A 14,000-nucleotide genomic window follows, 5' to 3' on the forward strand; every position below is an offset into this window, starting at 1 on the left:
AGGGGCAGGTAGTAAGGGGAAAGGGGGGGAACTGCTGCAGGGAGACTGGTGGGCAAGGCAAAGGATGGGAAAGTCCACCAGCTGAAAGTAGCAGGAGAGGCAAGGTCAAGCCCAAGGGGAGGGAGGAGACACATGCGCTGGCAAACGCAGTTCTCTGCTGACTGCTGTCACAGGCCCAAGCCGTGGAAAACGGGCAAGGCAGGCAACTGAGTCTCGGAGTAAGGAGCAGAGGCAGATGGAGGAAGGGGCAGCAGTGGTGGGGAGGTTAGGGGGGGACAGACGGACCAGGGGTAGGCTTCCCGCCACACCCCCTGCCTCCCCACAGCAACAGTCAATACCCCCACCACAAGAGCAAAGTTGAAAAGTTACTCAGTTTTTCAGGAGGCCCCCTCCACAGTGTCCTGCAGGGTTCCTGTGTGATTCTCCAGCAACAAAGGTCTCCTTCTTCCTCCTCAAGGCTCCCAGGCAGCAGCACCAGCAGGTGGTCCAGCAGCCAGGCAGGAGGGACCCCTCAGGTGGTGGCAGCAGAAGCAGGGGCGGGGTCCCTCACTCCCCCTCTGGGGAGCAGGCCAGCAGCCCCCTCAAGCAGCAGCAACCAGGGAGTCCACTGGCCAGCAAGGGAATGAGTGTGGGGGGGGGGGGGGTCTGGCCCAGATGAGAAGCTGAGGCAGCAAGAGCCCTGGGCCCAGCAGCCGCAGCTCCACACCTGCAAGAGCGAGCAAAAGAAATGAAATGGCAAGTATCGTAATATAGCACAGCTTTTTTCAGTGATCTGATCTGAATGTTTTTCACTTCCTAAAGCTGAAATAAACATCTGGATGGAGAAAGTAAAAAGCCACTTATTGACCACTGAACCCCAGCTTGATCCTGTCTCTCATTAATTTGGTTTATATCATCCTTTTTTTTTTTTTTTTTTAACAGAATAGATGCTAATTTCTCAATCAAGTGTAAAAAGACAGACTTTTCCTTTTGGGAACCAAAGCTTTCAAACATACCATTATCAAAATGAATCACTTCCATCTGTATATTTTCGTTTTGTTGTCAACCACCAGTAGAAGTGATGTAAAGTTCAGTCACTGTGCTAAAAGTAAAATGATAATCCGAGATCCAGGACAACTAAAATACACTCATTTTATCAAATGACAGACTTAAAAAAAATTTTGTCATTACTCAAAAGCCAAAATCTCATCTGGCTCACAATCCATGCAATGGGTTTCACGGGGTATAAATCCGCTCAAAATGTGCATCTATGAGATTTAAGTGGTTAGAAATTTTCTTTTGTATCATAACATTATGGAAAATGCATAGGTTTTTTAAAAAAAAAAAAAATACAACTACATAACTTAGCCCAAACACCTTCTAATTCAAATAATTCCTAAGAAAATCCTGTAATAATGGTTGCAAAGAAGCAATCACCCATTAATTAAGAAGATTTATGCTTCATTGTCTTTGAATATTGTATCAGGCATCTACAGTTTGAGGATGGAAAGTTTTGTAAAATTATTTAGTGGGAATCCACCAAAAGTATTCAGCCCATCAACATCTTTCCAGGGTTTGCAGAGCGGCATGGTGTGACTGGGATTATACAAATTAGAGCAGTTTCAAGGCCTGTTACAGCAGTACGGAGCTGCAAATAATGGCAGGATATTACTGACAACTACTATTCATATATAACCCCAGCCACTACAAAGAAAAAGGTGAAACAGATCTATAGAATTTTTTCAGCTCAAATTAGGCCACTAGACATCTAAATGCTCTAATTTTGTGCACACAATTAATTTCTAGTAGAAATTATAGCCCTAAATGAGGCTTTTTTTTGCATACAGGTACCTTACTTTTGAATTGTGGAGTCTTTTGGTTGTTAGAGTGAAACTGTCTGGGGGAGGTTTTAAACATAATTGGCTAGAGTTCAACACATGAGTTGATGCAGCTGTAATTTATAAATTGCACTTGATTTCTGCCATCTAATATGTCTCCTAAAAAATATACCTAAAGTACTATAAATACATTAAACTAGAAGGTGTCTGTGTCAACCCGTATTTTTCCATTAACAAAAATACACTCTTGTGCCCTAACTCTGACCTCCACTGGAGCTCAGCCTCCATAAATGTGCGACAAAGTTGTCTTAACCACTTCCACAGGGAATACCCCTGGCATAAAGGTGTTCTCCTGGTGGTGCAGGGCCAGTATAATAGCCTAAACCGCTCCTTTGCACAGTTCCTGGTCTAGGGCCATGCTACAGGAGTGGCTGGGGTAAGAGGGAAAAGGACAGATTGTGGTATAGCCGCTCTGTACTCTTACTAGTCTAGATTTGTGGAGCAGCTCATTGGAGGCTGTGAGAAGTCACTGTAAATCAGAACAGCCCATAGGGCTGGTCTAAATTATTCCTAGGACTGGGCAGGCAAGCTGGTAAGGCCAGAATTTGGGAGGTGCAAAGGCCATTTAGGTGTCTCTCACCCCCCACTGAATTGTGCCTTCTTGGGAGGTGGAATTGCTTCCTGACTGCTCAGAAGACCTAACACTTGGAAAGGAGAAACTGCTTCCTTTGCAAACAAAGTAGTTTGCTTTGGAAGCTTGCAAAATGTGGTTACTTTCTCTTTAAAAGCCCTTCCCACAATGGCAGTGTTCTTGTGACCATCTTTCTTATTCCGCCTTGATTTCTTGGTCACTTAATCTGGTCTGTCTATGGATTATGAGCCTGAGTGACAGGAGGGATAATGCTGTTGTCCACAACTATGAAGCCGAGTAAGAAAAGAGAATTTGATAAGAAAAATAAGGAACTCAGTTTTGGTTGTGTTAAGATGAGCTGGCAATAGGCCATCCATGACATTTGGGTCCAACCAAGTAGTGACCAAAACAAATCAGCAGGGAATTGTGGAAAAGAGACCTTTACATCCCCTAACACTGATTTTTCTGAAGATTGGTCTGGCCCCTCTCATAAATTATAGCATCCTTGAGGCTTCTTTCATTCATGCCAGCTGCCAATAGCCCCGAGGGCCCATTAAAGCAACTGGGAATCAATGAAGACTAAGGATGCGTTGGCCATGCCCCATTTTCCCTGACCGTGCCTGTGACGTTGCACTCCATAGGTTTTATGGAAATATTCTAATGAGTGATTATAATGTAACTGGAATATGCTTCATGCAAAAGGTCTCTTGTAAGATATCATTACAAAGCTTATAATCTACTGAGTGTATTCATCCTATTTGTATGTATGTATCATTCTTGTATCTAAAACCAGAGTTATACTTCATATTTCTAAAGTCCTATTGTAATTATGCAAAGTGTGGGCCATTAATGGTGTTTAGAATCTTGATGGCTCTCATTGACTAGGACAATTGTAAATGGCTCTGTTTACTTGCAAGCCTTCCTGCATTCATGTGAGTCAGGCCAGGAAGAATGGAGGCTTGGAGTCCCACAGGACATGTGACCATGTCACCTGGTACTGGAATCCATCTTAAACCTGGTACTTTTCCATTTAGAAGGAGGAGTGCGAACCCAGAGAGACAAAAGATTCCCGCCTTGTGCCAAAGCTGTAAAAGGAGATGGAACAGAATGAAGGAGGCTGCCAGCCATGAGAAATCCCCTTGTTACCACTTGAGCTGGAACTAACAAGGACTGTACCAGGGGAAAGGATTGGGCCCACACTAGAAGAAGTCTAGTCTGTGAAAGAAGCTTATTGGAACATCTCGGAGGGTGAGATTTACCTGTATTCAGTTTCTTAATGTATTAGGCTTAGACTTGCGTGTTTTGTTTTATTTTGCTTGGTAACTTACTTTGTTCTGTCTGTCATTACTTGAAACCACTTAAATCCTACTTTTTATACTTTCACTTTTGTTTATTAATTAACCCTGAGTAAGTGATTAATACCTGGGGGAGCAGACAGCTGTGCATATCTCTCTATCAGTGTTATAGAGGGCAGACAATTTATGAGCTTACCCTGTATAAGCTTTATACAGAGTAAAACAGATTTATCTGGGGTTTGGATCCCACTGGGAGCTGGGTGTCTGGGTGCTGGAGATAGTACTTGCTGAGCTGTTTTCAGTTAAGTCTGCAGCTTTGGGGGCATGGTTCAGACCCTGGGTCTATGTTGCAGCAGGCTAGCATGTCTGCCTCAACAAGACAGGGTTCTGGAGTCCCAAGCTGGCAAAGAAAATGGGCTCAGACGTAGTTTCAGCACATCAGGTGACAGTCCCAAGAGGGTCTCTGTGACCGAACCCGTCACAGTGCCCCCTCAAACACATACAATGGCTGGGAGAGAAGATGATGTAGGAACTATCCCAGCAGTTCTGCGCCACACAAGGTTCCCCTACTTAGCCTTAGTTGATATCTAAAGTTGCACAAGTTTAACTAAAGGTTTGATTTTTAAACCAAGGTGGTTAAATCAGTGTAAAACTCTATGGCTACTGTTAATTCTATTTAGATCTGGCCTTTTGAGTTAAGCTAACTAAGGCCTTGTCTACCCACTAACTTTCCCCAGTTTAACTTAAAGGTTTGATTTAAAACCAGTTTAGTTAAACCAATGCAAGTTGAATGCAGGTACTCTTATTTAAGTTTGAGAGGCTTATTTCAATTTAGCTTTATCCAGGACTAGCCTAAACTAACACCTGGTCTACACTACAAAGTTAGGTCAACTAAGTCAACATGCATTGACTTATTTTTACATGTCTACACTGAAACTTGTCTCCGACCAATGTACACTCCCCATTATGGTGGTGCAGTAACACCATAAGCCCAAATGCTATTAAGTCATGGCTGACATACTGTGTTTGATACAATGCAAGTCTAGACCTATGTTGACCCTAACAGTCCTCCAGCAGCTGCTCCACAATGCCCAACTGTGATTGCTCTGGTCAGATCTCTTGAGCCTGTGGGAAGAAGAGGATGTGGACATCTATGAAAAGATTGCACAGGGGATGCAGGTGTAGGGGTACAACAGGGAGCAGCAGCAGTGCTGCAGGAAAGCGAAGGAACTGTGGAAGGCATATCAAAAAGCTAAGGAGGCTAACAGTCATTCTGGTGCTGAGCCACTGAGTTGCTTCTTTTACAAGCCACATGTCATACTTGGCGGAGACCCTATCAGTAGCCTGCAGACCACCATGGATACCTCAGTGGAGTGTGAAACAGAGACCTCTGCGATGGACAGAGGAGGAGGTAAATGCAGTGGAGGCTCCAGCTATGCCATGAGCCAGGATCTATTCAAGACTCCACCCCAGTCTAGTCAGTTCCATCAGCTGAGCATGAACAAACCTGATCCAGGGCAAGGCCCCTCAGATAAGTATGTGCATACATTCTCCATTAAAATGTTTAAATGTAAAGATGGCCCAACCCCAAGTTAGGAGGACACAGGTATCTATTTTTCTTGGTTTTACTTGTACAAGAAGGGGTAGAAGAAAAGAAAATTATCTGATTTTCATTCCCTACTAGGGTTAGTGGGGCAGAGCATGTGGATCAATTTGTTTACATATATAGGAATGTCCGTTGTGTCCTCCTGAGAGATATCGATGACACTTTCATGGCAGTACTCCGCAATCCTCTCCCGAAGGTTTCTAGGGATGGCAGTCTGTCTTCTTCTGTACTAGGACAGTTTCCCACACCAGTCCATGACGACTTCAGCAGACACAGCTGCAGAAAACAGGCTAGTGGCATATGGGCCTGGGCAGCTTCAGCAGTGTTCTCTGTGTCTTTGTAACCTTCAGGAGTGAGATATCAGCTAAAATCACCACCATCTATGGAAAATAGTGCCAGTATTCCCTGCCATTGCCCTGAACTCACACCCATGGAAACAGGGACTGGAATTTTATTGCTTTACACAACTGAAAAATTCCCTCCTCATTTTGCCCCAGCCCTGGCAACTCGTATTTACTTTGGCTGCGGCTGGGGAGCTGTGCTGTGCAGAGACGCTCCAAAGCTGAAGTGTCAATGAGCATGTCTTATTTAAAACTCCTGTGGGAATAAGGGAAAGGAGTTCTGAAACTTATCTTGTGTTTTCCACTGTGACTGTAAACACAATGATACATCTGTCTGTTTTATCTGAGGCTGCTGCCACTGGGGCCTTGAATGGTGCCCCCTCCACACACAGAGGGCCTAGACGGCAGGGGTGAAAGTAAGGGGGTACGAGCCAGTACGGTGTACTAGTAAAAGGTAGCCACCAGGACCAGCCCATACCGCTGACTTTAAAGCGCTGCCCCAGCAGCGCTTTAACGTCGCTGCCCCTTTTGCGCCCCCACCGGGTCCCTACCAGCAGGGTTGCCAATGGGGGAAGGGCCCAAAAGGGGCAGCAACGACCCGGCTGGGGGGCACAAAAAGGGCAGCGATGTTAAAAAGCTGCCGCAGCAGCACTTTAATATCGCTGCCCCTTTTGCCCGCCCCCCCAGCCACTGACAGTGGGGGGGCAAAAGAAATAGCTGTCCCGGGGCCACAATTTAAAAGGGCCCAGGCCTCCGGCTGCCTCTGCTGCTACTGCGGCTGCGCCGGCCGGAGTCCCGGGCCCTTTAAATCGCCCCTGGAGCCACGGGCCAGGGAGCACAGACAGACTGGCTGGGGGATGCTGACCCCCATCCCCACACCTTCCGCCCGAAGCCTTGCCCCTTTCGGGGGGGTCAGAACAGCTCCGTACCAGTAAAATCTGCATTTTACTTTCACCCCTGCTGGAGGGTGAATATAGCAGACAGCCTGGAGAATGAAAGAGTGGACAAGAGAACAGCTGGGACTTCTGGGCCTGAAAAGGAGAGGGAGATGCACCAGGACATAGTGAGGCTTCTCGGGCAGCAAACAAATGCTGCAGACTCTTGTTGTCCTATGAAGGCTAGCTATAATATTCTCTCCTCACTGTATGCCCATCATTTAAATGACTGTGTAACCCCACTTTCTTCACTGGGTTACTCGGGAGCAGGCAACACTCACCTGCGTGCCTGGGTACCTGATGTTGTTGACATTAAAGGAGATCCTGAGTATCCCAGTGGTGATGTCGGATAAGTGGGAATCCTCTATCCACCCCTCTGCTGCAGTCCCTTTACTTCTAAAGGAAGTTAAAGTTGGCAGTGCCTGCACCTGGCTGGCCCCTGTACACACTCAATAGCATGCCTTGGGAACCTCCAGGAATAAACCCCTTCAAATAGTAATAATAACTCAAATACCAATTACAAATAATGTACACCCAATATACGTAAATTAGAGCTAACATTCCTTTACTTAACAACCTAAAGAAACAGGGTATAACAGACTAAGATTAAATGTCACTACTAATTTAAATCCACAGGGGCAGTTGAATAAAATCAATTAAATACAATATACAGTAATGAAACTTATCTAACTGGCATTTACACTGCCACCATTTACCCCACCCCGGAGTGTATGCCCCTCTGGATTTCCGAGTCCTAGACACTTGCGTGGGAGCGCTTGAAGATCTGCAGCTGGAGACAGCGCTCTGTTGGTTCCGTGTATCAGCCCAGACACGGCACAAAACTGCACAACCCCTCTGACGATTGGAGCTGGCCCCACCAAATGCAGCAGCTCTGGGTCCTGGTTCGGTGGGAAGATCACTCTGCATCTCCTCAGACTCAGTCTCTCTGCTATGCCCCCTCCCTTGCAAGTACTTTCCCAAACAAGAGTGGGGGATACTCACAGTTCCTTCACTGCAGGCCCAGCACTAGGCATAGCAACAGTCTCTGCCCTGGCTCCAGTGAAGCCACCAATAGCCTCTGAGGCTCCCTGCTGGATCAAAGCCCCTGCAGGCTCTCAGCAGCAGCTTCTGGCTTCCTAGCAGCAGATCCTGGTATGGACAGAGCTCCACAGCAGCAATCTCACTCCTTTCCCCAAAATGGAACCCACTTCCTGCTCTCCTTGCACGAGGAAGTCTCTCCCCCTTTCCCCAAGGCATCATGGGAGTTGTAATCTCTAAAACTAGATTGCAGCACATGGGCTTTTCTCTTGGAACGCCCCAAAAAAAGTTCAGAGGCCCCTCCAGTAACGGGTGCCTACAACTACTAATAGGAATTCTGAACATGTGCTTAGTGGAGAATAAATGTGTTATTTGTTTACAGAATTCATGAGCTATAAGCATTGTCACTAAGGGGCTATGGGAACTGGTAAACAAGCCACACATGAAGTGGCACGTGATAATCAGAGTTGGTACCCTGGTTAAAACAGGAGTCCTAATTGAACCCATATGAAAGTTAATAATTTAAATAGCATTTAAAAATAACACAAAGGCAAGGCGGAATTACACATAGGGGTTTTTTTCTTTACTTGGGACTGATGATTGTAAACACACTCAGCATTTCTACAGGCTCTCTGGGAGTACCACACAAGGTAATCCCATCCTTTTGGAAATCCTTATAACCTAGCCCAGTCCCCTCTGGCCAATTTGTTAAAGGCATAGTCTCTATTTAAGGAAAAGAAACAAAAATAACAGCACGGGAACATATTACCCCATGCCCAACAGAAAATTCATGCTAGTGAGATGGGATTGCGAACCTTCCTTGAAGAGGAAAAGAGAAAAGTGAATGTACATAGGGACTGGAACTAGGAGTGCTTGAAGTGGTTTCCATCATATGCAGGATTTACAGTTTGGTTCAATGGCTCTCAGCACCTCCACCATACAAATTGTTCCAGCACCTCTGTGAACATAACAAATATTTGCTGGCTAGCAGTTGAACACAGACAAAAAACTGCACACTACACCATCTAATAAACTGGCTTCTCTCATTTTCTGGATCCTGAAGACAGGCCACAGAACACAAAATCTGCAAAAAGAAGGAATAAGATGCCCCCACATATTCAGCTTCAGGAGCTCCAGGTTCAGGAACTTTTACAGCTGGGCATTTCTCATTCTCTACACAGAAACAATAATGCAAAATGGAAATCCTGTATCCCTTATTTTTTCCTACAGTTTCAGGTATCCCTCCCTTAGACAGACAACCTGATTTCATTCTCTGTCCTCTGTACCTTTCCACTGCACACACTCAATTCCTGACCTATTCTTTCTGGCTACAGCGACTCCAGTCTCTGGTGCCAAGTTCTCAACCACTGCTGCTATCATTTCCCTAGAAATTCACTCCTCTGTGCTCCACTCCTCCACCTCCTCACTGATACTGCAGCTAGTTTTCCTGTGCTTTGAGGTCTGCTTCTAACCCTTCTCCATACCCTCTGTAGTAATAACTCTTTCTCCAGGACGGGTGCCCTCATCCACTCTAGCTCCCTCCCTGCTCTCTGTGCAGTTACTATTCCTCCCCATTTATGGAGTTCCCAGTCTGCTTCCCTTACAGCTCCCGTACAGCTATCCCTCGCATAGCTAGGTCCCACACTTAATCCGATTGCAGCCATCATTTCCCAACCAGACTCCCTAATTCATCCCCATTTATTTCCCATTCCTACTGTATCCATCCCTATTCCTCACTGAGGGCCTTACATTTAGTTATAAGTTACACTATGAGTTGTCACCATCATTTCAATGAGACTGTGTGGCCCTATGCCTTATTTACTGCACACGATTCAAACCCTGCACTGAAGGCAGAATTATAAATTCCCCTATGGTGCTCATCATTATAATATCTGAGTTCTTCACAAACATTAATTAGTTTAACTTCTTGTGGGGTAAAAGGGTGGTATCATTACCATTTTACAGTTCGAGAACTGAAGCACAGAGCTTGAGGTCAAAAGCTCTACTACTTTAGGGTGCCCAATGTCAGATAACTACAACCTGTTTTTTTCATCAGATGGTACTTTGTATATTCAAAGCACAGTTCCTATAGACTTTAGATGCAGCTGAGTTTTTTCAGCACTTCTACAAATCAGACCCCAAGATATCAATTTGGGCATCCAGAAAATGAGGAACACACAATTAGTGACTCAGCTGTGAAAAGTTTAGTTTGAGTGACTTGGATAGCACCACATAGGGACTCTGTGGCAGAGGCAGGTATAGAATTGAGTTACTCCAGAGCAGCATTTAACTGCCTTAACCATGTGCCCATTCTTTCGCTTCCTGTAATCCCCTGCCTCATTCACTGCTGGCACCAGAGGAGGTGGTAGCAGTGCCCATCTTGTAACTTTCAGCCCAGTGTTTAGTGCATTTACCTGGGATGTAGGGGACTCAAGTTCAATTCCCCAGTCTGCCTGATAAGGAGAAAGGATTTGAAGAGGGATCTCCTGCTGCCCAAGGCATGCTTTAATCACTTAGCTATGGGATATGCTGATGTGGGGGTGCCCTCAGTCTCTCCTGTTGAAGCTGTCCCACTATGAATAAATAGAGAGTGATTGGACCCTGGGCCTCCCACTTCTCAGGAGGGTCCCCCAAACATCAGGCTGCAAAGTCGTTCTTTTTCTGAGGCTCAATGGCAATACAGGAGGCTGCTCCTCCTCTAGCCATTATGGAGGCACCTCATCCCTACAAGAAACTACGTAGGCACCAAAACTGCCTGACTCCAGGAGATGGGTTCCCATTAGTGGAGCTCTAAGCAGAGATAGATGCAGTGATGCTACACCACATATTCTTCATAGAGATATTGTTATGATATGAATATGGCATAACTAAGATGTGTTTTATGCAAGATGGGTCTTGTGAAATATCATTGGAAAGGTTATGATTTGCTGAATATGATTATCCTATTTGTATGTATGTATCATTTCTGTATTTTATGTTAGGAATATTGACTATGTAACAATTACAAGTGAGTTTACACCTGGGGATCGCTCACCAGATAGTATGCAATCAGCCTGGAATGGGCCATTAGGGAGAACAATAGGACTTTGAAGATGCTAATCTCCCACCTTCCTGAGAAGTTTCCTGGGATGCCACAGCCTTTGACTCACGGCTGCTTTGATGCTGCAGGGTCATGTGATCAAGTCACCTGGTACTGGACTCCATCTTATACTACCAGTATTTTTCCACTGGGGGCAGGGGGAACCACACTGGAAAACAAAGGGTTTCTGCCATATGTAAATCCTATTTCAGGCAGGGAAGTGAGTTAATCAGGGTTTGTTCATTCTTCCCTGAATCCCCGCCCAGGATGACTGCTGGAAACATCTAAGAAACAAAGACAAAAGAGGAGATGGAGAAGAGCTGAGCCCAGGCTGGAAAAGGTGTCCGGCTTGTGAAAGAAATGCCTAAAACACCATTTAGGATGAGAAATTATTACTTGTAACCAGTTTCTTTAGTGTCTTAAGCTTACATTGTGGTTTTTGTTTTATTTGCTGGGTAATCTGCTTTGATCTGTTTGCGATCCATTATAATCACTTAAAATCTACCTTTTGTAGTTAATAAACTTGTTTTTGTTTTTTCTAAAACCAGTTTGTGCAACTCATAACTGGGACGGGGTAAAGCTGTGCATATCTTCCTCCACATTGAGGGAGAAGGTGAATTTCAATAAGCTTACACTGTGCAGCGAAATATGATATAATTTTGGGATTGCACCCCCTGAGGGGGTGTGCACTTGAGTGCTGGGCAATTCCCTAGCTGAGTCTTCCCATGCAGAGCTGATTTCAGTGTCAGTGTCTTTCTGCAGCTGGGTGTGTCCCTACCTGTGTCTGTGTGCTGGAGGATGCTTGAGGGCCTGACCCAGCAGGACAGTGTAAGGGAGCCCAGGCTGGTGGAACAGGCGGGCTCAGTGGTACCCCAGTACATCAGTTGGCACCCCGGGGGGGGGGAGCAACCTGTGACAGATGCCTCCCTGCAGCCCAGACTTAGGCACATATCTCAAGACATGGGAGGGTTCAGCACACACCCTTCTCATCAGCATCCCCCACTGGCTAGTTTAGGTGGCTCCCTGTCTAGCATGCTGGCTTTGTGGATTGCATTCTTAGGCACTTACCTCTCTTGATTCATTCTGTAGGGAGCCTAGGCACCTAACCCAAGCTTTGTGGATGACAGTGGGGTTCCTGTGAATTTCTAGGCACCTAAAAGTTAGGCATCACAATGCTCAGCATTTTAACACCTTTGTGGATCTGGTCCTTAGACTTTCATAGAAGCAGGATTAGACCCTGCATTTTGGGTGAAATCTTGTTCACATGAGTAGTCCCAGCAATGCAACTACTCATGTCATAAAAATGAGCTGAATTGGGACCTTTATATATAAGAAAAAACAGATTCTTATGTACGGCCTAGTTTTGCAGCCTTTTTTATTCAGTCAAAATTCTCATTGAGTTCAGTAGGTACTTTTGAACTCAAACCTGATCCCCAGACCACTGGAAACAATGCATTTAAATTAGGCTGTATGATATTTTCTAGAATAAGGACTGCAACATCCTTTAAATTGAATAACTGTAGGCATAGTTTAAATTGTAGGGAGAAGGCATGTTTCTAAAATACTATAAAATTCTTTCACATTCTTTCATTCAAAATATACACTGCAGGTAAATTATAGCTACAACACAAGACATTATAGCCAAGATTTTCAAAAGTGATTAGTAATGTGGGTACCCTCATTTTTGGATGCCCCGAGATACCTTAAAGGGGCCTGATTTTTGAAAGTGCTGAGCATCCACCTCTGAAAAATCAGGCAACTTGAAGGTATCTCAAATTGGGTACCTAAGAACACTAATTATTTTTGAAAATATTGGCTGAAATGCATTCTCTAATAGCCTAAAAATGAAGGAGAATTTTATTACACAGAACACTGATGTAAAAAGACTGGATGATTCAATATTACAAATATTTTCCAACATAAATGTATTGCTGGTTCCAAGAACCATAATCTGAAAACTGGAAATTCTCTCATTTCAATATTGTTTGTCTGTTGTACAAATCTGAAAAATAAAGTTTTCAATGCAATCGTACTTATTACTGTAGTCATTTTATTGACACTATATGATGTACTGCTTATGCGATTTACAACTACACATATGAACAACATGTGTTAAAATAATCATGTATCGGGGAGAGATTTATGGCCTTCATTTTCCTCTTGCTCATATCAATGTAAATCTGGAATAGTTCCACTGAAGCCAATAGATACACCAGGGTAAAACTGAGATGAGCAGTGAATCAGACCCTATTTTTTAAGCAGTTTAGAAAAGTACCTTTGTTTCAATTAATTAAGCAACTCAATACAAGGTACTTGTTTTTGTTTGATTGATTGTTTCCTAGTACTTTCAGTGCTACCCTGAAAGTAACAATAGAGGCTTCAGAAATGAGAAACATGGCCACAAGTCAACCACAAGTATGACTACTCCAGCATTTAATTTTCCTGGGCATGCAGTGAGACCCAGTAACGCACAGGAAGTTTAATGGAATTAGCATCCTTGCAGGAGTTACAATTTAGAGATAATATATTTCAAATTATTGCATTTAGAAATAGATCATACTATGCCCACACCTATTTCCATGGAAGTCAGAGGCAAAACTCCCATTGGAAGAAGGATCAGGCCAACTGTTAGAATTGTAAGGAATTAAATTACAGAAATTGAACGGAATGGGCCAATTTCATCCCATGGCGTAAACCCACTGAAGTCAGGGCCTCGTTTAGGGCCTGATCCAAAACACACTGAAATCAAAGGAAGTGCTTCCATTAACATCATTCAATACTGCTCATCAATCATTTCAGATTTTAAAAGTGGCTAATAGGATATATGAACAGTTTCAAAAACATTCTCTTTCACATCATATAAACTGGTTCGGTGTTTCATGAGGTGCAGAAGGAAGTTGTGCAAAAGAAAGCATCAGGTGAAAGAGAAAGTTCTCATGAAATATGAAGGAAACTTCTAGGTGTAAGTAAGTGTGTCTGTTGGAGGGGGGGTCGGAGGAGAGAGGAACATGCTGTGAAAACATGGTGGTGATGACAGTTTTATTATTGCAGCAGCAGCTTCAGAGTTGATCCTCTTTACTGCCATTTTCGATCAAAAAGAGCTAACATTTGTATTCAAAATATTGTCATATACCACCTTATAACAATAAGAAAGAAAGAAACCCCTTAACCAATACCTCATAATAAATAGATGCTCCTGTGTGTAAAAATAAGTTCTCATTTAAATGAAAAACTGGATGATATATGAATGATAGATTT

The 14,000-nt window shown here is 44.1% G+C and overlaps 1 long non-coding RNA gene across 1 annotated transcript; it reads right to left on the reverse strand.

The window, feature by feature from the left end:
• Positions 1-5,367: 5,367 nt before the first annotated feature.
• LOC122466316 lies at positions 5,368-8,550 on the reverse strand. The gene is made up of 3 exons (XR_006291730.1): positions 7,628-8,550; positions 6,907-7,021; positions 5,368-5,693 (listed from the first exon to the last, which is right to left on the reverse strand). It is a non-coding gene; the product is annotated as an uncharacterized LOC122466316 (long non-coding RNA).
• Positions 8,551-14,000: the final 5,450 nt, after the last annotated feature.

This window comes from Chelonia mydas, chromosome 6 (genome assembly GCF_015237465.2).
Source record: "Chelonia mydas isolate rCheMyd1 chromosome 6, rCheMyd1.pri.v2, whole genome shotgun sequence".
In the NCBI taxonomy this organism is placed as follows: domain Eukaryota; kingdom Metazoa; phylum Chordata; order Testudines; family Cheloniidae; genus Chelonia; species Chelonia mydas.